Raw genomic sequence first — 27,275 nt, forward strand, 5'->3', positions numbered from 1 at the left:
CACCCCAGCCGTCACACACTGATTGCTATTACACTAAGAGGCCCCTCCCCCATCCCTCCCACCCCAGCTGTCACACACTGATTGCTATTACACTAAGAGGCCCCTCCCCCATCCCTCCCACCCCAGCCGTCACACACTGATTGCTATTACACTAAGAGGCCCCTCCTCCATCCCTCCCACTCCAGCCGTCACACACTGATTGCTATTACACTAAGAGGCCCCTCCATTTCTCCCACCCCAGCCGTCACACACTGATTGCTATTACACTAAGAGGCACCTCCTCCATCCCTCCCACCCCAGCCATCACACACTGATTGCTATTACACTAAGAGGCCCCTCCATCCCTCCCACCCCAGCTGTCACACACTGATTGCTATTACACTAAGTGGCCCCTCCCCCATCCCTGTCACCCCCGCCATCACACACTGATTACTATTACACTAAGAGGCCCCTCCATTCCTCCCACCCCAGCTGTCACACACTGATTGCTATTACACTAAGAGGCCCCTCCTCCATCCCTCCCACCCCAGCCGTCACACACTGATTGCTATTACACTAAGAGGCCCCTCCTCCATCCCTCCCACCCCAGCTGTCACACACTGATTGCTATTACACTAAGAGGCCCCTCCCCCATCCCTCCCACCCCAGCCGTCACACACTGATTGCTATTACACTAAGAGGCCCCTCCTCCATCCCTCCCACCCCAGCCGTCACACACTGATTGCTATTACACTAAGAGGCCCCTCCATTTCTCCCACCCCAGCCGTCACACACTGATTGCTATTACACTAAGAGGCCCCTCCATCCCTCCCACCCCAGCCGTCACACACTGATTGCTATTACACTAAGAGGCCCCTCCATCCCTCCCACCCCAGCTGTCACACACTGATTGCTATTACACTAAGTGGCCCCTCCATCCCTCCCACCCCAGCCGTCACACACTGATTGCTGTTACACTAAGAGGCCCCTCCCCATCCCTCCCACCCCAGCCGTCACACACTGATTGCTATTACACTAAGAGGCCCCTCCCCCATCTCTCCCACCCCAGCCGTCACACACTGATTGCTATTACACTAAGAGGCCCCTCCATTCCTCCCACCCCAGCTGTCACACACTGATTGCTATTACACTAAGAGGCCCCTCCCCCATCCCTCCCACCCCAGCCGTCACACACTGATTGTTATTACACTAAGAGGCCCCTCCCCATCCCTCCCACCCCAGCCGTCACTCACTGATTCCTATTAGACTAAGAGGCTCCTCCCCCATCCCTCCCACCCCAGCCGTCACACAATGATTCCTATTAGACTAAGAGGTGCCCCAGGGCCCCCAACACCTTAATTTCTAGTTATCTGGCTTGCAGTCACTGCCATTTATCCCCTTTTCTTATTTCTCTCTTCTTCAAACACAATAAGGGAATGATAGCTGAGTGAGTTGTGTGCCCCTCCTACACTGCGCCCTGAGGCTGGAGCCTGTCTCGCCTCGGCCCGGCCCTGCTGGGCAACGTTTGTTGTAGGTGTGTATGCAGCTTTAAAAAAAAAGCATATGTTTTTGGCATCACAAATTTTTTTTTTGAAGGAAAAAAAAAATGGGGGGGGGGGTTGATTTGCGAGTGAGTGGGTAAAAGTAAAAACGGGACTTTCATTCTCTGCTCTATTTAAGGCGTTCAAAGTTTTCCAGAAAGGTATAAAAGCTGAAGTTGAGCGATTGTCTCTTGCGTTCGGTATTTAAATTCACACGTCTGGTATTTTTCTGTGTCTTTTATCTCAAGTTTGCCCCTAAACTACATTTTTTTTTTCTGAAATAAAAACGTCAGATCCATTTTTCTTACCGCGCTGAATTCAGCTCACGGATGCTCTCAGCTCTGCCGCTGCGAGCTAACGTAGCCTGGGAATCCCAAGATGATCATAATGAACTTAGCCAGAACTTGGAGACAGTGAAAGAAACCAATGAGAGAAACCAAAAAACAGCCAGAGGTTCATCAGGCGGGATGAGAGAGAGAACAAGCTGCTTTCCATCATGGCTCATTCCTCATTGTTGCCGTATTTAACATTTACCTCCTTGTTGTGCTGCCGTATTTAAAATGCGTCTCCTCTTTCATACAAGCCCAAAGTTCAGGCACGGGGTTTTTAATATGCATTTAACAGAACGCTGTTTTATATGAATTATGCATAAAAAAGTTTTGTGGGAAAAAAAAAAAAAAGTTGCAGTACTTTGCATTTCCTCCTCAGCACCTTCAAGCTGCTGGCTCACTCCGGCCCTGCCCCCTTAGCTGTGATTGGAGGCATCACCAAGGAGGCGTGGCTTCAGCTGACAGACCAATCACTCTCTCGCTTTCAATCCCAAATAACTAAAGGGAGGTGTCTTAAGGTGCCCATTAATGGTACAATTTTTTCTTTCGATGTGATTTTAATGATCAATTTGTATAGAAAATTTGCTTTGGTTGATTGCTAAATAGGATAAAATCGATCAGTAAGTTGGATTTTTTTCTTTTGTAACACTGATTTTTATTTTAGTATTGATAAAAGTCAAACAAGTCTTAAAGAGAACCAGAGATGAAGCAACCTCATGTATTTTACCTTATAAATCAGTGGGAACATGACAGTAAACACCTAATCTGTTCTTTGTTACATTGTTCTCTGTTTAATTTGCCTGTTATCACCTCTAAGATAAGAATCCCGACTAAGCAGTCGGTCTGGCTTTGCTACAGAATAATTATAGCTGAGACTGTGTTCTTTGCTGTCTTCAAGTCCAAGCCTGCCCCCTGCTGGCTTTGCTCAGGAATCATTATAGCTGAGTCATTATAGCAAAGCCAGACTCAATGCTCAGTCCGGGATTCTTATCTCAGCTAGATAACAGACACTTTTAGCAGTGAGGATGGAACAGAGAGCATGGTAAATGTTTTCTCTAATGTTCCCACTGATTTCTATGGTAAAATACACAAGGGTGCTTCGTCTCTGGTTCACTTTAATGCAAACAGACAGTGAGGCAGGAACAATCCATGTATGCTAGGTCGTACATCATGAACGAGTAATCAAGTAGCATCAAAATTGTATTGTCTGGACTTAGTTCTGAAGGCATGTTGTGGCGAAGGCAATAATACAAAATACTTTTATCAGTTATTGGATCAGATTTGAGGTATAAGCCTTCTGATGTTGGGTTGAGTCACCTATAGGTAAGCCTAAAATCAGTTTATCGACTCAGATTTGAGGTATAAGCCTTCTGATGTTGGGTTGAGTCACCTATAGGTAAGCCTAAAATCAGTTTATCGACTCAGATTTGAGGTATAAGCCTTCTGATGTTGGGTTGAGTCACCTATAGGTAAGCCTAAAAGGCTTATAAGACACTAGTCCATAAAGTCCAGATTGTACAATCATAAAAAGGGGGGGGGGGTAGTAGAAATATCAGTTAGTCCTGCTGTTTAAGCTATTTTTAAGATGCAGAAGACATTCTGATAGCTAAATAATAGTAGTAGAACAAGGTAAAGCAGAACAATTAAACATAAAGAACATGATAAAGCGATGGGTCTCTGTGCTTAAAGAGAACCAGAGATGAAGCAACCTCATGTATTTTACCTTATAAATCAGTGGGAACATGACAGTAAACACCTAATCTGCCCTTTGTTTCATTGTTCTCTGTTTAATTTGCCTGTTATCACCTCTAAGATAAGAATCCCGACTAAGCAGTCGGTCTGGCTTTGCTACAGAATAATTATAGCTGAGACTGTGTTCTTTGCTGTCTTCAAGTCCAAGCCTGCCCCCTGCTGGCTTTGCTCAGGAATCATTATAGCTGAGTCATTATAGCAAAGCCAGAATCAATGCTCAGTCCGGGATTCTTATCTCAGCTAGATAACAGACACTTTTAGCAGTGAGGATGGAACAGAGAGCAGGATAAATGTTTTCTCTAATGTTCTTACTGATTTCTATGGTAAAATACATGAGGATGCTTCGTCTCTGGTTCACTTTAAAGTCAGAGTATTTAAAGAATCTTCATATGGTCAAGGGTGGTTGCAAGGGCCTATCGCTTCACTTGACCACTCTTTAGGTAGCATTGTGTTGTTTGTGCTGTAAAAAGGGGGGTTTATCAAGCGCTTCACATAGGTGTAGTCAAATAGCTGCCAGAGGTAAATTCCAATCCAACGTAGAACTGCAATAACTGTACAAGTATTCCTCAGCGCTGTTATCACCCCAATCCTGCTGTTCCAGCCTGCAGCCACCCAGTGCTCAACAAGGATATATAGTGTCCACCACCACAGGACAAACAATATGCCAGGCTTAGTAGGATTTTGTATTACAGGGTTAAAATTTTATTCAACAATTTGCAAAGTTAAAAACAAAACAACTTACATTGTGGGTCCATGCACACTGGACCCAACTGCATACATATCGCTCATAAGGTATCTGCACTGAACCAAATCAAAGTGCACCTTAACACATAAAGATGGTATGTTTCAGAGATAGCCCGTCTCTCCTTCCCTTCCGGGTTTCGTCTCTATGCCGTCATCAGAGGATATCTCCCATTGTGGGTCCAGTGTGCATGGACCCACAATGTAAGTTGTTTTGTTTTTAACTTTGCAAATGGAATGGATGGAATATTTTGCAGATATTTTCCCATTATGGGGGATAATGGTCCGTAGTGGTCTATACCCATGGGTCCCAAACCCTATGGAAGTAACTTTCTGTATCTCTGAGTGTAGCTGTCATTTGCTCCATGGTTTTGGTCCAAGCTATATTATTTATAATTTCAGTGATGGTAGGTGGAGCTATGTTCTTCCAAGCTGTGGCTATTGAAAGCCTTGTGGCTGATAAGATGTGGGTTATGAGCCTTGAGGTATGTCTGTTAATGTTTAGGGCAGTAAGTTGGATTTTATGATCAAATTTGATGTGTAAATGTGAACAATCGATAATTACCTTCCAATGATCGTAAAAATGAAAGATCGCATTTGGTGAAAAAATGGTACCGTTAATGGGCGTCTAAGGCTGACTGGGTGTAAGCAGGCAGCTGTCAGTGCCTGAGTGGCATAACTACAACTACAACTCATAAAGCCCCCCAGCAAAACTGTAATGGGGGCCCTCAATGGTCACTCCCCTTCCCTTGACTCCCCTCGGGGCCCTTCATGGCCTGGGGCCCCATCTCACAAGGGTCATAAAACAAGCGTAGCCACAAAACTCCTGATCTGAAGGATGGTCCTCTGTATGGGAGGAAGGGGAGGTCGGTAGTTGGGGGCCCCCTTGCAGCTCTGGGCTGCTCCCCTCTAGTTACACCCCTGGTGGAGGTGCTTCTCTTTTTAGCTTGGATCTTAGATCCCCCCCCCCCTCTCCCTGCAGAATATTGCAGAGTCTAGGTCTATGACAAAGCATATATTTACACAATACATGGCTGCTGCGACTGCTGCCTCTGCGCTCTGCATTGCTCTCTTACTACAGCTTATCTGTAGTCATTCAGGTTAATATATTAATGAGGCTTGGCAGGCCACCAATCCCACAGCCAATCAAATCCTGGCAATCCTTTGTTCCAACCCACAAGCCTCTCTACTGTCTTCCGCTATTTTCCTAGAAAACAATATAAATGTAACCAAAGTTGTAATGCTCTTTGTGAAAGACTGAATGAATGGTGTTGGGCTAGTCAGCAATATCACTACCAGTTGCCATTAGGCTAGCCAGCAAACCTTCGCCTAGCCGCCTCCTCCTCCTCTTCTCCTCCTTCCAATGTCTAATAGCTTCTGCTTTTGCTCTGTGGCATGACTATTTGTTAAGGAAGACCTTTCTACCAAATGACTAGCCAACCAAGGGTGTTTTGCCTCTCAGGAGTGCCTGTATTTTAGGAAGATCGCTCTAGGAGCCTTCTGCCTCTACTTTGTGAACTGGCCATTTTAGTTTGTTGGGTATAACTTTCCAATGGCCTTCCTACAATTACCAATAAAACAACATTTTTGCCCACTACCAGTGTTAAAATAAGGCCAATGCATGGCTAAACTTCTTTAAATAATGTGAGGTTGTTGCTGATGTTGTGTACAAACCAAGGTATAAAAAAAAAAAAAAAAACCTGCATAATGTGACCATTAGTAATGAGTGAGGCCTGGCAGAACTCTCACATTCCTTCAACCTCCCTCTTCACCTAAACGCCAGGCATTTAGATACAAGTTGCAGCTACCCAAGGCTGGGAAGAGAAGAGTACTGGGCAGTTGTACAGGCAACACAGGAGAAAAGATATAAACATAGTCAATAAGGCCAGGGTCATACACGTAAAATACTTATCAATCATATTTGTACTTTAAAATAGGGTAAAGAGGAGTTGGGTACAGGCAAGGTCAGTCAGGCAGCAAACACGGAGAAGTCAAGTTCAGACAAATGTCCAATCCAGGCTTCAATGACAGAGAACGGTTGAGTCCTGGCAAAGGGTCAGCCCAGGCAATTATCCAGGGAATAGTCCGTTAACAAGCAAAAGGTCAAAGCACAGGATCAATTTAGAATCAGATTCACACCCAACAAATAGCAGCTGCTTGCGCGATCACATGTAGTTTGTACAGAGCAGGAGTAGCCTTTTAAACCAGCATCCACCAATCATAGGCCGACCACACACATACACATCATCCAATCAGGAATCCGCTTAACTTCCAGTTACGTCACCTGATTGTGGCGTCTGAGAGCATAGGAGGGACGCTGTGTCAGTCACATGCATCTGTCCACCACTGGTGCATCCAACCCGGACCCCAAGAGACCCTGCGAGCACCGATGAACGGACCGGGCCTCTCTGCTTGACAACCGGAAATGCTGGAAACAACACGGGTGTGTGAGACAGGTTAGATTATGACAGTAGTGGGGAGTGGGTGTCAGGACACCCTCTAGGAAAAGACACAGAAGACAAAACCGGGAGCCCAATGGTACAGTACGTCAAAAAAACAATGGTAGATGTTGAAAGTAAGAAACTACGCACAAAGGTGGGTTGCAGAGGGGCAACCAACCACAGGAAGTAGGTGGAGACAATGAACCCGACTCCACTCGGGGAGGTCACTGGGGACCTAGAGGCAGTCGCTCTCCTTAGGAAAAGAAAGGAGACAGATATCCACCGTGATGCAGACCACATGTGTTCTGTCTCCACCCCTCAAATGGGTTACGTGTGGGGGTGTAGATCATTAATGAGATTCACATCATTTCTCCATCATTCAAATTTCATGTAAATTGCAGTAGCTTCTCAGTTATGGGATCAGCCGATACCAGATAAGTGTGTCTTCTGGTTGCCTGAGACTTGTAGAAGAAGCTGCCCAATGTCCTTGCAGTGTAAAGTCCTCATTTACTTTAGAGAACCACTGTTCCTGCAAGAAGACTATATTCAGAGTTCTCCCTTAAGACAGATTCTAGAGAAACATCATTCTGATGATCAGTGAACATCCTGCTATATAAAGAGGTCAACTATGACTTTATCTACTCCAAGTGCCAACTGCCTGACTCTGAAGATATAAACAAACTGCCTCATTTCCAAAACACGGATTCCTGGAATCCAGAGTACAAGTCAGCGGAAGTTCCCAGTTTGATCTGGAGGTTTGTCAGCTGCACAGTGTGTGTGTTGTCACTTAATCCTGGAAGCCAATAGAAAGCTCCTAATGTGATTGACATGCACAACACACCCATGGCTCACCCACAGCAGAAATATCTGCAACTGGTGCAAGACAAACAAGCTTGTACTGAACACAGCCAAAACCGCAGAACTGATCATTGACTTCAGAAAAGGCCGTCCCGAACTCCCCCCGGTCCACATCGAAGGCACTGAGGTTGCCAGGGTCCTGCACGCGTGTTTTCTAGGCACCACCATATCCAGCAACCTAAAGTGGGAGGAAAACACCACAGTGATTCAGAAGAAAGCGCAACAACGCCTGTTTTTCCTACGTCAGCTGAAAAAGTTTGGAATGTCGCAAGACATTATGACCTGCTTCTACTCTGCTGCCATTGAGTCAATACTTGGCTCTTCCATCATCGTGTGGTATGCTGGGGCCTCTGCGAGGGACAGGTACAGGCTACAAAGAGTCATAAAGTCTGCCGAAAGGATCATCGGTACTCCCCTCCCACCACTCAACCTTCTCTACTCGTCCAGACTGCGCTCAGGGGCCGCTAGGATAGCAGGTGACCCCACCCACGCAGGCAACCGCTACTTCAGTCTTCTCCCTTTAGGCCGCCGCTACAGGTCCTTACCCACCAGGACCACTAGACACAGGAACACCTTCTTTCCCCAAGCCATTGATCTCCTCAACGTACCCTCCACATCGCACTCCCCAGCTCCAGCGCTTACACCCGGGTAGTAGCCCGCCCATGTTACATCACCCCAACTAGTTTAGAGTCACTTAAACTACTCTACTGCCCTCTTTACTTAAATTACTCTACTTACTGTATATCTGCTTGTCTTCAATACTGTATATCTGTATAACTTGTACAATACTGCATATCTGCATAACTTGTCTTTTGTACTACTCGAGCCTGTATGTGTCAAAAATAATTCCAGGTACAACCCCTGTACTTGGCCATTAAACTTGATTCTGATTCTGATTCTGAACAGTAAACTGGAAGTTTCTCTGTATATAAAAGAAACCCCTAGTTTGCTAGGTACTCTCTTCTCTTTGCTCTTAACTTTACCTTTGCTGCATTTCCTATTGCTTCACATAGCCTAGATTGTTCCCTAAAGACTCATACACACGTCCAACTTAATGCACAACCAACTGCACAACATGACCAACCACACAAGTTGTTTACCTGACAAGTATGTACACACGCCAACCTACTAAACAACCAACTTACTTAAAGGGAACCAGAGACGAAGCACCCTTGTGTATTTTACCATATATATCAGTAAGAACATTAGAGAAAACACCTACCATGCTCTCTGTTTCATCCTCACTGCTAAAAGTGTCTGTTATCAGCTGTGATAAGAATCCCGGACTGAGCATTCAGTCTGGCTTTGCAGGGAATAATTATAGCTGAGTCATTATAGCAGAGCCACAAGGGGGCAGGCTTGGGCTTGAAAAGACACCAGAGAAGAAAGACTCCACTATAATCTTTCCGTAGCAAAGCTAGACTGAGTGCTCAGTCGGGGATTCTTATCAGAGGTGATAACAGTCAGATTAAACAGAGAACAATGAAACAAAGAGCAGATTAGGTGTTTACTGTCATGTTCCCACTGATTTATAAGGTAAAATACATGAGGGTGCTTCATCTCTGGTTCTCTTTAAATACTATACACGTAAGCTAAATGACAAACTGCACAACATGTGCGCATTCAAAAACAAGAAAGTTGTTCAAAAGACTTGGACACTCATTCCAACCTGCATGATAGTTGGTCAGATTGATCCTCTGATTGGATCTAGCAAACAATCTGTTATCAGTTGGTCACCTAGTTGTTTGCCAGCCGTACACACACCCAACATATCTTTCAACAGACAAGTTTGTAAGATAGTTGGACAGATAATTGGTACGTGTGTATGAGTCTTGATGCTGAACCTAGGTCACTTTCATAGTGCTGACTTATGATTGCCATGTAACGTGTAATATTCTTGCTTCGCTGAAGTAACAAAGATCGCTGTCAATATGAACACCTACTGTATAATTCTGATTAAAACCCCAAAATGTCCTTACCTGCTTGAGAACATGTATGATCCACATACATCGATATCTGACTGCTACGGCTGTGTGAATGTCAAGCTGCTAAGTGCAGTCATCAGATTGCTGGTGCCTGAATGGTGGTTACCAAGGGCAACCACTTGCCAATACAGTAATCTACCTCACTCTATATACATACCATAAACTCTGTATTAAATAGCATGCCGGGAGATGTAGTCCAACGATGTGATCATGTCGAACAGAACTAGAGTTACAATTTAAAAACTACAAAATGCAGCAATACAAAGAGCAACTGCGGTTTTAACTGCGTCTAACAAGGTTTAGAACATCCATTGCTGCTGCATACAAGATGGCTGCCATCTGGCTAAGACACCCACTCACTAAGGATTCCTTTACAAAGTCCTTTGCACTGGGAAGAAGAAGGCGGCCCAGCACTCACCTACTTTATATTTGCGTACACACTCTATTATCAATTCTCTCAGCATACATCGTTCAATCTCCAGCAAGCCCCCCACCCCCTTTTAATACCCTGCCTCGGTGGAATTGGCTGATACATAATTTACAGCCAGCAACAGACATCATTTTAAAAAGGCAGCATTTGACTGCAGCTGTATTTCTGAGGCTCTCTTGTTAGAGAGGCGGCTGTAAATCTTCCGCTTCCGTCCTCCCTGGTGATCACTTCTCATCCCGCAGTGGGAATTCCCTTCAATCCCCCCCAAAATATTTTGTAATAGCTCTGTCAATAAACTGTCAGGCTCCTGGAAACACCTCTGACATAAATTAAGCTGCTTCACATTACGGGAAACCATCAGGAATTTATTATTTAAGGCACACCTGTCGTGTGCTAACAGAAATTAAATGGAATGTAACGCTGGAAAATCCACAGCCTCACACACTTGCCTACGGCATCTGATTGGAAATAAAAGTAGAGTTCTGGCAAGTCCTGAAGATCGAAGGACGTCAAGGAAGTGGAAGTCTAGTAGCCACGCCTCCTCAGCATTGTCAAACAGGAAGTGCAGGGAGTCCTCTGAGTTCCATACAGTGTTTGGGCAGCTGTCTGGCCCTCCCAGTCTCCTGCCCCTCTCCTTATTTCCTTTTTGTTCCCAGCAAGGTTTGGCAAGTAAGCATGCCGAAGGCAGAGACTGGCAGGAAAGAATGCCTTAAAGAGACACTGAAGCAAAAAAAAAAATGATGATATTATGATTTGAATGTGTAGTACAGCTAAGAAATAAAACATTAAGATCAGATACATCAGTCTAATTGTTTCCAGTACAGGAAGATTTAAGAAACTCCAGTCGTTCTCTCTATGCAAAAAAGCCATTAAGCTCTACAACTTTCAAAGTCGTGGAGAGGGCTGTTTTCTGACTTTTATTATCTCAACTGTTAGCTAATTTTTTACTTTTCCTCTGCCAGAGGAGGGGTCATTAGTTCACAGACTGCTCTGAAATAATCATTTTGAATGCTGAGTGTTGTGTAATCTGCACATATTAGAGAATGATGCAATGTTAGAAAAAACACTATATACCTGAAAATAAAAATATGAGAATATTTTCTTTGCTGCTAATCTTCTAGTAATTATTTATAGTACACAACCAATTCAATATATCATATATTTTTTTTCGCTTCAGTGTCTCTTTAATGAGGGCAATATCCATATTTTCACAAAGGCTGCATAGTCCATGATTACTTTGAGGCTTTGCTGCAAAATTAAGGGATGGCAGGGGTCTGCATCAGCTTCACATGGAGGAGTACATATAGATGGCAGAGGTTTCTGTACATGGAACTAAACTAACAGGATATAAGCCCGACGAAGGCTGCAAGGCCGAAAGCTTGTTTATTCTTATTCATTTTTTAGTTAGCCAATAAATGGTATCATCCTGATTTATAACGTCTTGCTTTTACTGATGGCTAACACGGTACAATACCCTACTGCTACTACACGGAATAGGGGAGCTGTAAGTGTTGACAGATGGCCTGGAGGAGGGGCAAGAGGGTAAAATGATAAATCTTGCCCTGGCTATAATTACATTTTCTGTGTCTTCTTCTCAAAGGCATCCCCTTTGATCATGGGACTGTGGTGTCAAATCCAGAGGTTGTTTGGAGGCCTTCACACAACCCAACCCTGGCTTTTGGGGATGGAACAACTTCTCAGGTAAACTCTGATACATTTCCCTGCCAAACTCTGCAGAAACGCGCTATCTTGCCAAACTCTGCAGAAACGCGCTATCTTGCCAAACTCTGCAGAAACACGCTTTCTTGCTAAACTCTGCAGAAACACACTTCCTTGCCAAACTCTGTCTGCAGAAACGCGCTATCTTGCCAAACTCTGCAGAAACGCTCTATCTTGCCAAACTCTGCAGAAACACGCTTTCTTGCCAAACTCTGTTGGTTAGGGGCTGGCTGGAGGCTGCACATAAGAGTGGCACTGCAAAGCTGGGGGCGCATTCCTGGAAAAGGGGAGTACACATAAAAAGATGTACAGAGCCTATACTTGTGGCATAAGGCAGATTTTGGATATAACACTAAAATGAGTGCCCTCTCAGATCTCTACAACAGCGAAACATATGCAAAGCATTTTTTATTTCCTGTAGAAAAGCTAGACTCAGATCAGTATAAATTTGCGGTTTGTGATCTGTTACAGGGGGGGAAAGAAATATGATTATAAATGCCAGGCTAATCAGGTGTTTTTTCAGTTTTGAATTAAACATGCCCAGGGTTGGAGCTGTCTTGATTGATTGTGTCAAGGCATTCCAAAGGGTAGGAGCAGCATGACATAAAGCTCTGGCTCCAAAGGTTTTTAGTTGTACACTGGGGTGGCTGTTAGATCCTTCTGATCTGAGGTTATGGGATGTCTGATGCAGAAGGACAGTTACGCTCTACTAAGGAATCATGGCACAGGAAGCTTGTAACTTTATAAGACTTTCTTTTCAAGTTAAATAAAGTATATTTGCTTATGGAACTTCTAGGCTTACATCACAAAGGATACAAACGAAAGGCATTTTGTTTATATGCAAGCATTTATCTTCTCCATATGAAGAAAGTATGAATATTTATATTTACTAAAGAAATGACATCTACAAGTAGGTCATCTTGTTCTCTTGCTTTTTAAACTAGAACACGGCATCAAGCTTTTTATTTAACTGAAAACCCCCCTGGCTTACCTTTGTTTCTTTTATATCCTACCTGGAATGTATAGTGGAGAGCCTTGTATGAGAGATGGAACAATTCCCCTGCTGGTCTTATTACCGATCCTATAGAACCTTTTTAAGTCTTGTTCATATGCTATTGATTCACCTGCCCTGACACAGATAACACTCGCCTTACTGGAAGGGGGCTGAGAGGAGCTCTACTTCTAATGTACTCTACACTTAAAAGTACCCGGGGCCTAAATCACCCCATGAAACAGCTGAGCTTTCAGTGTGTAGTGCTAATATCTCTTCAGCTGCATCCCTGACTGATCAAATGATGCCTCTGACCCAACTTCACACCTCGCAAAAAACCATTGCCATTTCCCAACAGGCAATGAAAAGTGTGATAGCCTCTAGTTGTGCTGGTTAAAGTAGACCCGAACTCTTGCACAGAACAGCAGGAAAGCATAAAAAAATCCACTTTGTATGTTTTTAGAGAGAAGAGCGTGTCTAGTTCCCCTGTGTGTCTAATCACAAGTGTAATTTGATCTCACAGCTGTGTGTCAGCTCAGGAATCTCAGCAGCTACAGTGGTGTGAAAAACTATTTGCCCCCTTCCTGATTTCTTATTCTTTTGCATGTTTGTCACACTTAAATGTTTCTGCTTATCAAAAAACATTAACTATCAGTCAAAGATAACATAATTGAACACAAAATGCAGTTGTAAATGATGGTTTTTATTATTTAGTGAGAAAAAAACCTCAAAACCTACATGACCCTGTGTGAAAAAGAAATTGCCCCCTGAACCTAATAACTGGTTGGGCCACCCTTAGCAGCAATAACTGCAATCAAGCTTTTGCGATAACTTGCAACGAGTCTTTAACAGCGCTCTGGAGGAATTTTGGCCTACTCATCTTTGCAGAATTGTTGTAATTCAGCTTTATTTGAGGGTTTTCTAGCATGAACTGCCTTTTTAAGGTCATGCCACAACATCTCAATAGGATTCAGGTCAGGACTTTGACTAGGCCACTCCAAAGTCTTCATTTTGTTTTTCTTCAGCCATTCAGAGGTGGATTTGCTGGTGTGTTTTGGGTCATTGTCCTGCTGCAGCACCCAAAATCGCTTCAGCTTGAGTTGACGAACAGATGACCAGACAGTCTCCTTCAGGATTTTTTGGTAGACAGTAGAATTCATGGTTCCATCTATCACAGCAAGTCTTCCAGGTCCTGAAGCAGCAAAACAACCCCAGACCATCACACTACCACCGCCATATTTTACTGTTGGTATGATGTTCTTTTGCTGAAATGCTGTGTTACTTCTACGCCGTAACGGGACACGCACCTTCCAAAAAGTTCAACTTTTGTCTCGTCGGTCCACAAGGTATTTTCCCAAAAGTCTTGCCAATCATTGAGATGTTTTTTTAGCAAAATTGAGACGAGCCTTAATGTTCTTTTTGCTTAAAAGTGGTTTGCGCCTTGGATATCTGCCATGCAGACCGTTTTTGCCCAGTCTCTTTCTTATGGTGGAGTCATGAACAATGACCTTAATTGAGGCAAGTGAGGCCTGCAGTTCTTTAGATGTTGTCCTGGGGTCTTTTGTGGCCTCTCGGATGAGTTTTCTCTGCGCTCTTGGGGTAATTTTGGTCGGCCAGCCACTCCTGGGAAGGTTCATCACTGTTCCATGTTTTTGCCATTTGTGGATAATGGCTCTCACTGTGGTTTGCTGGAGTCCCAAAGCTTTAGAAATGGCTTTATAACCTTTACCAGACTGATCGATCTCAATTAAAGTACTTTGTTCTCATTTGTTCCTGAATTTCTTTGGATCTTGGCATGATGTCTAGCTTTTTAGGTGCTTTTGGTCTACTTCTCTGTGTCAGATGGTTCCTATTTAACCACTTAAGGACTGCAGTCATAAAACCCCTTAAGGACCAGAGCCTTTTTTTCCATTCAGACCACTGCAGCTTTAACGGTTTATTGCTCGGTCATGCAACCTACCACCTAAATGAATTTTACCTCCTTTTCTTGTCACTAATACAGCTTTCTTTTGGTGCGATTTGATTGCTGCTGTGAGTTTTACTTTTTATTATATTCATCAAAAAAGACATGAATTTTGTCAAACAAATGACTTTTTTTTACTTTCTGTGCTGACATTTTTCAAATAAAGTAAAATTTCCTATACATTTGAGCGCTAAAGTTATTCTGCTACATGTCTTTGATAAAAAAAAAAAAACATTAAGTGTATATTTATTGGTTTGGGTAAAAGTTATAGCGTTTACAAACTATGGTGCAAAAAGTGAATTTTCCCATTTTGAAGCATCTCCGAATTTTCTGACCCCCTGTCATGTTTCATGAGGTGCTAAAATTACAGGATAGTATAAATACCCCCAAATGACCCCATTTTGGAAAGAAGACATCCCAAAGTATTCACTGAGGGGCATGGTGAGTTCATAGAAGATTTTATTTTTTGTCACAAGTTAGCGGAAAATGACACTTTGTGACAAAAAAAAAATGAAAAAAAAAAGTTTCCATTTCTTCTAACTTGCGACAAAAAAAAATGAAATCTGCCACGGACTCACCATGCCCCTCTCTGAATACCTTGAAGTGTCTACTTTCCAAAATGTGGTCATTTGTGGGGTGTGTTTACTGTCCTGGCATTTTGGGGGGGTGCTAAATTGTAAGCACCCCTGTAAAGCCTAAAGGTGCTCATTGGACTTAGGGCCCCTTAGCGCAGTTAGGCTGCAAAAAAGTGCCACACATGTGGTATTGCCGTACTCAGGAGAAGTAGTATAATGTGTTTTGGGGTGTATTTTTACACATACCCATGCTGGGTGGGAGAAATATCTCTGTAAATGACAATTTTTTGATTTGTTTTACACACAATTGTCCATTTACAGAGATATTTCTCCCACTCAGTATGGGTATGTGTAAAAATACACCCCAAAACACATTATACTACTTCTCCTGAGTATGGCGATACCACATGTGTGGCACTTTTTTGCACCCTAACTGCGCTAAGGGGCCCAAAGTCCAATGAGTACCTTTAGGATTTCACAGGTCATTTTGCGACATTTGGTTTCAAGACTACTCCTCACGGTTTAGGGCCCCTAAAATGCCAGGGCAGTATAGGAACCCTACAAATGACCCCATTTTAGAAAGAAGACAGCCCAAGGTATTCCGTTAGGAGTATGGTGAGTTCATAGAAGATTTTATTTTTTGTCACAAGTAAGCGGAAATTGATTTTAATTGTTTTTTTTCACAAAGTGTCATTTTCCGCTAACTTGTGACAAAAAAAAAATCTTCTATGAACTCACCATACTCCTAACGGAATACCTTGGGTTGTCTTCTTTCTAAAATAGGGTCATTTGTGGGGTTCTTATACTGCCCTGGCATTTTAGGGGCCCTAAACCGTGAGGAGTAGTCTTGAAACCAAATGTCGCAAAATGACCTGTGAAATCCTAAAGGTACTCATTGGACTTTGGGCCCCTTAGCGCAGTTTAGGGTGCAAAAAAAGTGCCACACATGTGGTATCGCCGTACTCAGGAGAAGTAGTATAATGTGTTTTGGGGTGTATTTTTACACATACCCATGCTGGGTGGGAGAAATATCTCTGTAAATGGACAATTGTGTGTAAAAAGAATCAAAAAATTGTCATTTACAGAGAGATTTCTCCCACCCAGCATGGGTATGTGTAAAAATACACCCCAAAACACATTATACTACTTCTCCTGAGTAGGGCAATACCACATGTGTGACACTTTTTTTGCAACCTAGGTGCGCTAAGGGGCCTAACGTCCTATTCACAGATCATTTTGAGGCATTTGTTTTCTAGACCACTCCTCATGGTTTAGGGCCCCTAAAATGTCAGGGCAGTATAGGAACCCCACAAGTGACCCCATTTTAGAAAGAAGACACCCCAAGGTATTCTGTTAGGAGTATGGGGAGTTCATAGAAGATTTTTTTTATTTGTCACAAGTTAGCGGAAATTGACACTTTGTGAAAAAAACTGTAACGATCGGTGAAGCACAGAGAGGTCTGATTACCGGTGATCTGCAGTATCACAGGAAATACAGACGTATACCAGATTATATACTAGCTAACCTCTGATCACCTGAGTAGAGTGTTGTGATTGGTGCAACAGTAATACAGAGGACAAGCCTCAGTGCAGCAAGGAGGACTGCACAGATTCCTTCCGCAGACTTGAGCTCTCCAAGACGGGAGGAGTCAGACTGACAGTAGGAAGGACAGACTGGAAGTGACCCTCAGGAGAAGGGTCGCTAACAGAGCGAGGAACCGCCTCCAACGGTAAGGTCGGTTCTCGAGGTCGGATAAGCCAGGTCGTACACACACGGACAGATAAGGTACAAGATCAGGAGGCAAAGGCGGAGTCAAAGTACAGGCAGGGTTCAGCAACGGGGTATCAGATATATCGGGGTACAAAATCAGGAGGCAGAAGCAGGGTCAAGGAACGAGCCGTAGTTCGGCAACAGAGTATCAGATATAATGAGGTACAAGGTCAGAGTTCAGAAGGATAGTCGAGGCAGGCAAAGGTCATAACAGATAATCACAATCAAACTAGTACTTTAAGCTATCAACAGAATCTAGCTTAGTGTAGGATTACAGCTCCAGCTGGTCCCGGCACACTAACGGATCTGACTACGGATCTGGGTGCTCCCACATGTGTGATCGCAACGCCAGACAAGAGATGAGTGAACAGCCAGCAGTATATATACCACAGATGTCCCCCAGCACCTCCCTAATAGCTGGACCAATGGGGAGTAGAGCTAGAGTCAGCTGACCTGCCTGGTCAGCTGACTCCCTCCTGGGTGTAATAAATCTTGTCTGAGTGCGCGCGCGCGTCACTCTGAACCTTGAGGGACTACGTGTCCCAGCCACCACAGCCCCGCTCTGCGGTGTCTCCGCAGCGGGGACATGCGCGCTAACCGCCGCGTCCAACGCAGCGGTTTCGCCACGCTCCGCAACCTGTTGCACGGAGGCAGCCGCCTCATGATGCGAGGAGACGGCTGCCTCTCCGTGCGAGTGACTGCTGTGTGCGGAAGGAGCCGCCTGCCGCTGGCTCATGGCGGCGGCTCCTCCGCGTTTTCTCACAAAAACCCAATATAAATAAATAAAGTTCCGCTAACTTGTGACAAAAAATAAAATCTTCTATGAACTCACTATACTCCTAACGGAATACCTTGCTGTGTCTTCTTTCTAAAATGGGGTCATTTGTGGGGTTCCTATACTGCCCTGGTATTTTAGGGGTCCTAAACCGTGAGGAGTAGTCTTGAACCTAAATGTCGCAAAATGACCTGTGAAATCCTAAAGGTACTCATTGGACTTTGGGACCCTTAGCGCACTTAGGGTGCAAAAAAGTGCCACACATGTGGTACCGCCGTACTCAGGAGAAGTAGTATAATGTGTTTTGTGGTGTATTTTTACATATACCCGTGCTGGGTGGGAGAAATATCTCTGTAAATGACAATCTTTTGATTTGTTTTACACACAATTGTCCATTTACAGAGATATTTCTCCCACCCAGCATGGGTATGTGTAAAAATACACCACAAAACACATTATACTACTTCTCCTGAGTACGGCAATACCACATGTGTGGCACTTTTTTGCACCCTAACTGCGCTAAGGGGCCCAAAGTCCAATGAGTACCTTTAGGATTTCACAGGTCATTTTGCGACATTTGGTTTCAAGACTACTCCTCACGGTTTAGGGCCCCTAAAATGCCAGGGCAGTATAGGAACCCTACAAATGACCCCATTTTAGAAAGAAGACACCCCAAGGTATTCCGTTAGGAGTATGGTGAGTTCATAGAAGATTTTATTTTTTGTTACAAGTAAGCGGAAATTGATTTTAATTGTTTTTTTTTCACAAAGTGTCATTTTCCGCTAACTTGTGACAAAAAAAAAATCTTCTATGAACTCACCATACTCCTAACGGAATACCTTGGGGTGTCTTCTTTCTAAAATAGGGTCATTTGTGGAGTTCCTATACTGCCCTGGCATTTTAGGGGCCCTAAACCGTGAGGAGTAGTCTTGAAACCAAATGTCGCAAAATGACCTGTGAAATCCTAAAGGTACTCATTGGACTTTGGGCCCCTTAGCGCAGTTAGGCTGCAAAAAAGTGCCACACATGTGGTATTGCCGTGCTCAGAAGAAGTAGTATAATGTGTTTTGTGGTGTATTTTTACATATACCCGTGCTGGGTGGGAGAAATATCTCTGTAAATGACATATATTAGATTTTTTTTACACACAATTGTCCATTTACAGAGAGATTTCTCCCACCCAGCATGGGTATGTGTAAAAATACACCCCAAAACACATTATACTACTTCTCCTCAATACGGCGATATGACATGTGTGACACTTATTTTGCAGCCTAGGTGCTCTAAGGGGCCCAACGTCCTATTCACAGGTCATTTTGAGGCATTTGTTTTCTAGACTACTCCTCACGGTTTAGGGACCCTAAAATGCCAGGGCAGTATAGGAACGCCACAAGTGACCCCATTTTAGAAAGAAGACACCCCAAGGTATTCCGTTAGGTGTATGGTGAGTTCATAGAAGATCTTATTTTTTGTCACAAGTTAGTGAAAAATGAAACTTTGTGTCTTTTTTCTAAAAAGGGGTCACTTGTGGGGTTCCTATACAGCCCTGGCATTTTACGGGCCCAAAACCGTGAGTAGTCTGGAAACCAAATGTCTCAAAATGACTGTTCAGGGGTATAAGCATCTGCAAATTTTGATGGCAGGTGGTCTATGAGGGGGCGAATTTTGTGGAACCGGTCATAAGCAGGGTGGCCTCTTACATGACAGGTTTTATTGGGCCTGATCTGATGGATAGGAGTGCTAGGGGGGTGACAGGAGGTGATTGATGGGTGTCTCAGGGGGTGGTTAGAGGGGAAAATAGATGCAATCAATGCACTGGGGAGGTGATCGGCAGAGGGTCTGAGGGGGATCTGAGGGTTTGGCCGAGTGATCAGGAGCCCACACGGGGCAAATTAGGGCCTGATTTGATGGGTAGGTGTGTTAGGGGGTGACAAGTGGTGACAGGAGGTGATTGATGGGTGTCTCAAGGTGTGATTAGTGGGGGGAATAGATGCAAGCAATGCACTGGCGAGGTGATCAGGGCTGGGGTCTGAGGGCGTTCTCAGGGTGTGGGCGGGTGATTGGGTGCCCTAGGGGCAGATAGGGGTCTAATCTGATGGGTAGCAGTGACAGGGGCTGATTGATGGGTGATCAGTGGGTGATTAGATGGCAGAACAGATGTAAACAATGCACTTTGGAGGTGATCTGAGGGTAGGTTTGGGGCAATCTGATGGTGTCGGTGGGTGATCAGATTGCCCGCAAGGGGCAGGTTAGGGGCTGATTGATGGGTGGCAGTGACAGGGGGTGATTGATGGGTGGCAGTGACAGGGGTTGATTGATGGGTGAGTGATAGGTGATTGACAGGTGATTGACAGGTGATCAGTGGGTTATTACAGGGAAGAACAGATGTAAATATTGCACTGGCGAATTGAAAAGGGGGGGGGGGGGGGTCTGAGGGCAATCTGAGCGTGTGGGGCAGGTGATTTGGTGCCCACAAGGGCCAGATTAGGGTCTATTCTGATGGGTAACAGTGACAGGTGGTGATAGGGGGTGATTGATGGGTAATTATTGGGTGTTTACAGGAGAGAATAGATGTAAACACTGCACTTGGGAGGTGATCTGACGTCGGATCTGCGGGCGATCTATTGGTGTGGGTGGGTGATCAGATTGCCCGCAAGGGGCAGGTTAGGAGCTGCTTGATGGGTGGCAGTTACAGGGGGTGATTGATGGGTGGCAGTAACAGGGGGTGATTGACAGGTGGTCAGTGGGTTATTACAGGGAAGAACGGATGTAAATAATGCACTGGCGAATTGATAAGGGGGGGGGGGGGGGTCTGAGGGCAATCTGAGCGTGTGGGTGGGTGATTGGGTGCCCGCAAGGGGCAGATTAGGGTCTAATCTGATGGGTGGTGATAGGGGGTGATTGATGGGTAATTAGTGGGTGTTTAGAGGAGAGAAGAGATGTAAACACTGCACTTGGGAGGTGATCTGATGTCGGATCTGCGGGCGATCTATTGGTGTGGGTGGGTGATCAGATTGCCCGCAAGGGGCAGATTAGGGGCTGATTGATGGGTGGCAGTGACAGGGGGTGATTGATGGGTGATTGACAGGTGATTGACAGGTGATCAGGGGGGATAGATGCATACAGTACACAGGGGGGGGGGGGTCTGGGGAGAATCTGAGGGGTGGGGGGGGGGTGATCAGGAGTACCCAGGGGGCAGTTTAGTGACAAAAAAAAATAGCGTTGATAGATAGTGTCAGGGAGTGATTGATGGGTGATTAGGGGGGTGATTGTGTGCAAACAGTGGTCTGGGGGGTGGGCAGGGGGGGGTCTGAGGGGTGCTGTGGGCGATCAGGGGGCAGGAGGGGGCAGATCAGTGTGTTTGGGTGCAGACTAGGGTGGCTGCAGCCTGCCCTGGTGGTCCCTCGGACAGTGGGACCACCAGGGCAGGAGGCAGCCTGTATATAACACTTTGTAAACATTACAAAGCGTATTATACGCTTCCTATCCAGCGATCGTTGGGTTAACAACCCGCCGGCGCTTCCGATTGGCCGGCGGGTTGACGTCGCAGGTGGGCGGAGCCTATTGCCGGCGGATGCGCGCGCATCCCAGCGCGCGATCCCCGGCAAAACAGTGCCCCAGGACCTGACGCCATTCTGCGTTACGTGGTCCTGGGGCTGCCACTTTGCCGCCGCCAATATGAAGTAGGCGGTCGGCAAGTGGTTAAGTGATTTCTTGATTGAAACAGGTGTGGCAGTAATCAGGCCTGGGGGTGACTACAGAAATTGAACTCAGGTGTGATAAACCACAGTTAAGTTATTTTTTAACAAGGGGGGCAATAACTTTTTCACACAGAGTCATGTAGATTTGGAGTTTTTTTTCTCACTAAATAATAAAAATCATCATTTAAAACTGCATTTTGTGTTCAATTATGTTATCTTTGACTAATAGTTAACGGTTTTTGATGAGCAGAAACATTTAAGTGTGACAAACATGCAAAAGAATAAGAAATCAGGAAGGGGGCAAATACTTTTTTCACACCACTGTATGTCTGTTTCCGTGAAAGCAAGAAGTAGACACATTGCAGATCTGTTGCAGGATTTCTAACAGCTGTAACAAGGAAATGTTTTTCTGTTTTGGTTATTATACTGCTGCTTAATTTTTTGAGCAGAGAGGAAGTTCTGAGCTCAGGTCCGGTTTAAGCAGAGCCGAGGATGAGGCAAGTTGGTGCTCGGCTGCAATAGGGAGAAGTTTGGGTGGCACCACTGGTAACAAATAACCAGGGGGATGAGCTGAAATGTTGTATTTCCGTTCTTACGACACCAAATTGTAATTCATAATAATCAGAAAAATCATAATTCAGAATTTCATAATTTAGTGTGGTAATTTCGTGTTAAATCGTAATTTAGTCTTTCATTTGTGATTCCGTAATTATTTGGGCCTGGAAATTTGGGCGCCCAGGAAACCCGATAGAATATCGATACATTTACCAATAATATACAGTGGATGGGGTGTCGGGACACCCTGGAAGGAAGAGACAAAATCGGGAGCCCAAATGGTGTAGTATGTCAGTAACACTGAAAACAATATAATGATAAAAGGGCTACTCACAGTGGTGGGTTACTGGGGGCAACCGGCCACAGGAAGTAGGTGGAGATAAGGAACCCGTCTCCACTCGGGGTGTCCCAGACTGGGACTGGCGGTGGTCGCTTCTTCTTTCAAAGACAATAACGGCTTCAAACATGGTCCGTTTTTGAACCCCGCCCAGAGCAGATATGGGGGGGGGGGGGAGGGGTAACCAAGCACAATGAGGGTAAAGAAGCATCCAGGGGATTATAAAACGGAGTTAATAACAGTAAAAACGATAAATGGTGGCTTACCTCAATAAGGACATTCTCATAGGAAAAAGGAGAATTTTATGTTTGCACAATGCAACGCATTTCATGGGTCTAAGCCCGCTTCCTCAGGCCAATAAGAGTGCCGGAGTATGTAGAGCCAGTATGCATGGAGCGCTCCATACATACTGGGCTGGCTCTACATACTCCGGCACTCTTATTGCTGCAAAGATAAAATTATTTTTTGCCTATGAGAATGTCGTTTTTACTTTTTTTAACACGTTTTTATTAACCCCCTGGGCGCGTCTTTACCCTGATTGCGTTGTTACCAATAATATAGTATTAAAGTGTAAAAACTACTATGCCTATTCTCCCACTACTAATGCCTAACCTTAACCCAATCATGACATCACAAAATGTCTGCATATTTCTGAGCTGCCCATCGGTGCGATAAATCTCACATTCTGAGGCGTCTTGCCGCTCCCTCCCCTGGACTGCTGACACCATGGACTCAGTCTCCCAGCCACAATACTGGTCTCTGAGTGGAGCTGCTGAGCTCATAAAGAACCTCCCATTTTGCTCTGCATGTACCTTTATTGTGTTCTTCAATCTCTTGAAAGTAATTGTTTTCCTGGACTAAAGAGAGATAAACATGAGATATTTGCATAGCCGCCACTAAACAAACCGCCATCAGAATCTGCGATCAGAACCGGCAAGATATTTGAGCAATTACTTAACGCGGTGCCTAACCGATAACCCCATTTACCTTGTCAGGTCTCGTAAAAAATAAAAAGCTCGGAGCTCTCTCCGCGCAGGAGATAAAAAGTGGCTCCTGTACTTTATCACGAGCGTCTGCCGGCTGCGCTCGCCTGAACGCAAGGCCCGAGATGCCTTCACTGCATCAATAACAATAAAAGGAGCACAGGTTTATTGCCTGGGCCATTCTCCAGCCCCCGGGGGACTAGAAGCCAAGCAAGTGCATCCCTAAAAGATTGAGCACTGCTGTCATGTCAAGATGTGGAGAGACGCAGCTGGGAGATGGGGTGTGCAGGAGGATTCTGAGGGCCATTTGTAAAAATTACGCCTCTGCTGCAGGTGGGGTGCCGAGCTGTTCCGGTCAAGAGGCCAGGTGAGAGTCCTCCAAGCCTCCAACTCTAAAGCCTAATTCTAGGCATGGACCTTAATATACCGCCTAAACATCACCCTAAATGGCGCCATTTTTAGTAACAATCTAATTTTCAATCACATTATTTAGATCCTATAGTGTAAACATGGAGAAGCATTATCAATTGCTTCTTAATGGACCCTTTTACACTAGCAGGCTAAATCTGCGTTGCATTGCCCTATTTTACTACAAGGGGCTGCAAAATCAGTTTAACCTCCCTGGCGGTAATCCTGAGCTATGCTGGGGCTGGCCACCGGGAACTCTATGCAGAATATTGCGCGCAGCCAGAGCTTTTACTCACCTCCCGGGGGATCCAGACGTCGGTAGCCATTCTCCTTCCTGTCCTCGGAGGCTCTGAATCACTCTGGTGAGATCACAGTCATAGATCTCACCAAAATGTTACAGCGCCACCCGGAGGACGGAGGTAAAGTACGCCGGAGCCCAGGGAGGTGAGTGAGAAAAGGGGCTGCTGCTGGTGTTCTGGCACCATGATTTGTTTTCCTGGAAACCTTTTAAAAAGACCCTAAAATCCGGAAGTAATCATACCGCCGGGGGGGGGGGGGGGGTTAAGTCTATGGATACATACTGCAGTGCACAGGAATGGTCTGATCTGCCTCAAGAGCAACAGCGTGATACCGCAAGCACCACGTTTACCGCACAGTTCTTGGGGTAATGGTAGTCTATGGGTGATGTGCATGGTGTAAATGACGGAGGGCGGTGCACCGTAGCGCGCATGCGCAGACCGATGCTAATCCTGGTAGTATGTCACTAAGAAGGGGTGGCGCAATGCATATGAACCTGTCAGCGCACTCTGTCACAGGGTCATATGTTTGTCATTTTTTTGCGTTGGCGTGGGATGCAGCAGGGGGCATCACTTTCCTAGCGCAACACAAAAAATAGATGTAAAACCAGCCTAAAGGATATATGAGTGGAGGAGGGGGAGATTAGATTCAGTTATCTGTGGCTTCTTCTAGCCCCTAGCAATCCGGTATTAGGTCCCTCCCTGTAGTTCCGCTGCCCTCCAGGGTGCCGATGTCCCCTCTGTTGTGGCGTACTGCGCATGTCAAGGTGGATCCGTGTGCCTCTCTAGATCGCACTCCGGTGGCCGGGTGCGTTCTATGCTTGCACAATTCACAAAGACCTGTACTGTGCAAGGGCAGAGCACTCCTGGCATATGCAATACCGCGCAAGCACAGCTGTGGTCAAGACAAAGACAAATAACATTTATATTATGCTTTTCTCTTGGCGGACTCAACGCGCCAGAGCTGCAGCCACTGGGAAACGTTCTATAAGCAGTAGCAGTGTTAGGGAATCTTGCCCACAGTCTCCTACTGAATAGGTGCTGGCTTAATGAGCAGGAAGAGATGAGTCCAACCCAGGTCTCCCATGCTAGCCCTTAAAGGAAACCTGAGACGCCAAGAAAGAAAGATTTGATACTTACCTGGGGCTTCCTCCAGCCCCATAAGCACTGCTGAGTCCCTTGCCGTCCTCCCGAGTGCCTCCGTTTGGCCGCAGTCAGCCCCGGTAACTGGCTTAGTCGCTTCAGTCAGGGTCTTCTGCGCATGCACGGAGGTATGAACATGCGCAGTAGACCCCGACTGATGCGACTGAGCCAGTTACTGGGGCTGTCTGCAGCCGAATGACTGAACGCGAGAGGGCAGCGAGGGACTCAGCTGTGCTTATGGGGTTGGAGGAAGCCCCGGGTAAGTATCAAAACTTTTTCTTGGTGTCTCAGGTACACTTTAAGCAGTACACTATCCAGCTGGGTGATCTTTCGTAGCAGATAGCCGCACCCTGGAGAGCAGCGGCACTACAGTGAGGGACCTGTTAGACTGCTGGGGGCTGGACAAAGTCCCAGCCAGGTAAGTAAATCTAATATTCCCCCCCCCCCTCCCCCAGCTCGGATATTCTTATCGCCAGCCTATTGGCAGTGGAAAATGGCCACATGTGCACGTGTATATGCGTATCCCCCCTTCCCCCTACGACACCCATGGGTGCACTTCGATCCTCCTTCTGTACAAAACGATTGATTGAAAAAGTCTGTTTTGCATTAAGTGGTTAAATAAATGATCGCTGATGCTTTTCTGTTTTCACACAATAGGATCTGAATAATCTGACTGAAAATAAGATCTAGCGATGACACGCTTGGCGTTACAAACATTGCAGTGACTGGCAGAAAGAGCGTTGCCCATCTTCCTGTACACTGGTGCTTGTGGCAGGCAGATGGGCCACTTTGTCCTGCGCCACCCTGTATATTTCTCTTACCAGAGAAGCTATACTAGGTTAACCGAAGATCAACCCCCACCAATCCTGTCACCAGTATCACATGACTAGAGTTGCTGACAGTTGGCCAATGAGAGCACTGACGTTACATCTGCCATCGGTCGCAGGACCATGCTGCGTCTCCCTAGCAACGCATAAGACGTCACAACGTCATTTCCACCATTGCACGCATGCCCTGTGCGGCCGGATGGTACGCATTATGTGCGCATCAACTGGCCACACTGGACCCTCAGCCTTGCCCTTTCCCAGTGACGCTTGCTGAGGGACCATGCCCCCTCCTCCCCGCATCTATGGATAGGTCACCGAGGGAGTCCTGCCCACGGGACAGCATAGCTTCCCAGGTTGCCATGGTGAATGAATATTAAACTCCCCACACACCCGCATACCCGTGTTTTCCAGTGCGATCAGCTGCGCCCCCCCAAGTGCCTGCACACAGCCTGACCTCTCATACAAGCTATTTCCTTCATATCTAGGAGGGCGGCCAATTTTATACACTATACAGTGTTTATTTTTCTCTGACTGGTGTTGACTAACCCCTTGCCCAAAGCCACACCCATCCATTCCCCTGATTGGCAATGCTCACTTCCCTGCCCATAGCCACGCCCACTTGTCCACCATGGGCGACACACCCATTTAATTTCATTTTCTATTTAAACCTTCATGTGCATGCTGGATACGTTACCTGACGAAGGCGTGGACATGCTGAAACGTGTTGTGACCTTATCCAGCACACGTTGAGCACCACAGAAGGTACCTCTGGTCTTCTTCACCACCCAGACCCGGACCTCTATTGGCCACAGCCGTCCCTAGGTTCCCCGGTTGGTTGCTGGTGAGAGGGACTTTTTAGCCCAGTTATATGCTTGTATTGCTCCATATTCAGAAAGTGCAACTTGCATGTGCGTTGTTTTTACTAATTAAAGGATAACACACTACGGAGCACTCCTTCTCTCTTCTGTTCTGTAATTACCCTAAATAATTGGGAAGAGCTGTTTTAATCAACTCAACAGGTGAAGAACAGCATCTCTGTGCAGCTGGTTTGTGGACAGTCATGGCTAAGACAAAGGAGCTCAGTGAGGACCTGCGGCTGCGCATTGTGGCTGCTCACAAGTCAGGAAAGGGCTACAAGGCCATTTCTAAAGTTTTCCAGTTCCAGTGGCTACAGTG

At 45.6% G+C, this 27,275-nt stretch overlaps 1 protein-coding gene across 3 annotated transcripts in view; it reads left to right on the forward strand.

Moving 5' to 3' along the window:
- SDK2 (sidekick cell adhesion molecule 2) overlaps positions 1-27,275 on the forward strand; it is a 1,552,195-nt gene that overhangs the window by 141,078 nt on the left and 1,383,842 nt on the right. The window contains exon 1 of one of the 3 annotated variants that reach the window (XM_068263132.1): positions 11,690-11,757. The exons of the other annotated variants lie outside the window; for them this stretch is intronic. The gene's annotated coding sequence lies outside the window, so the exon portion shown is untranslated. Of the gene's footprint in view, positions 1-11,689; positions 11,758-27,275 lie in introns of those variants that run through there. 3 annotated transcript variants of the gene reach the window in all.

This window comes from Hyperolius riggenbachi, chromosome 12, assembly GCF_040937935.1.
Source record: "Hyperolius riggenbachi isolate aHypRig1 chromosome 12, aHypRig1.pri, whole genome shotgun sequence".
NCBI lineage: Eukaryota > Metazoa > Chordata > Amphibia > Anura > Hyperoliidae > Hyperolius > Hyperolius riggenbachi.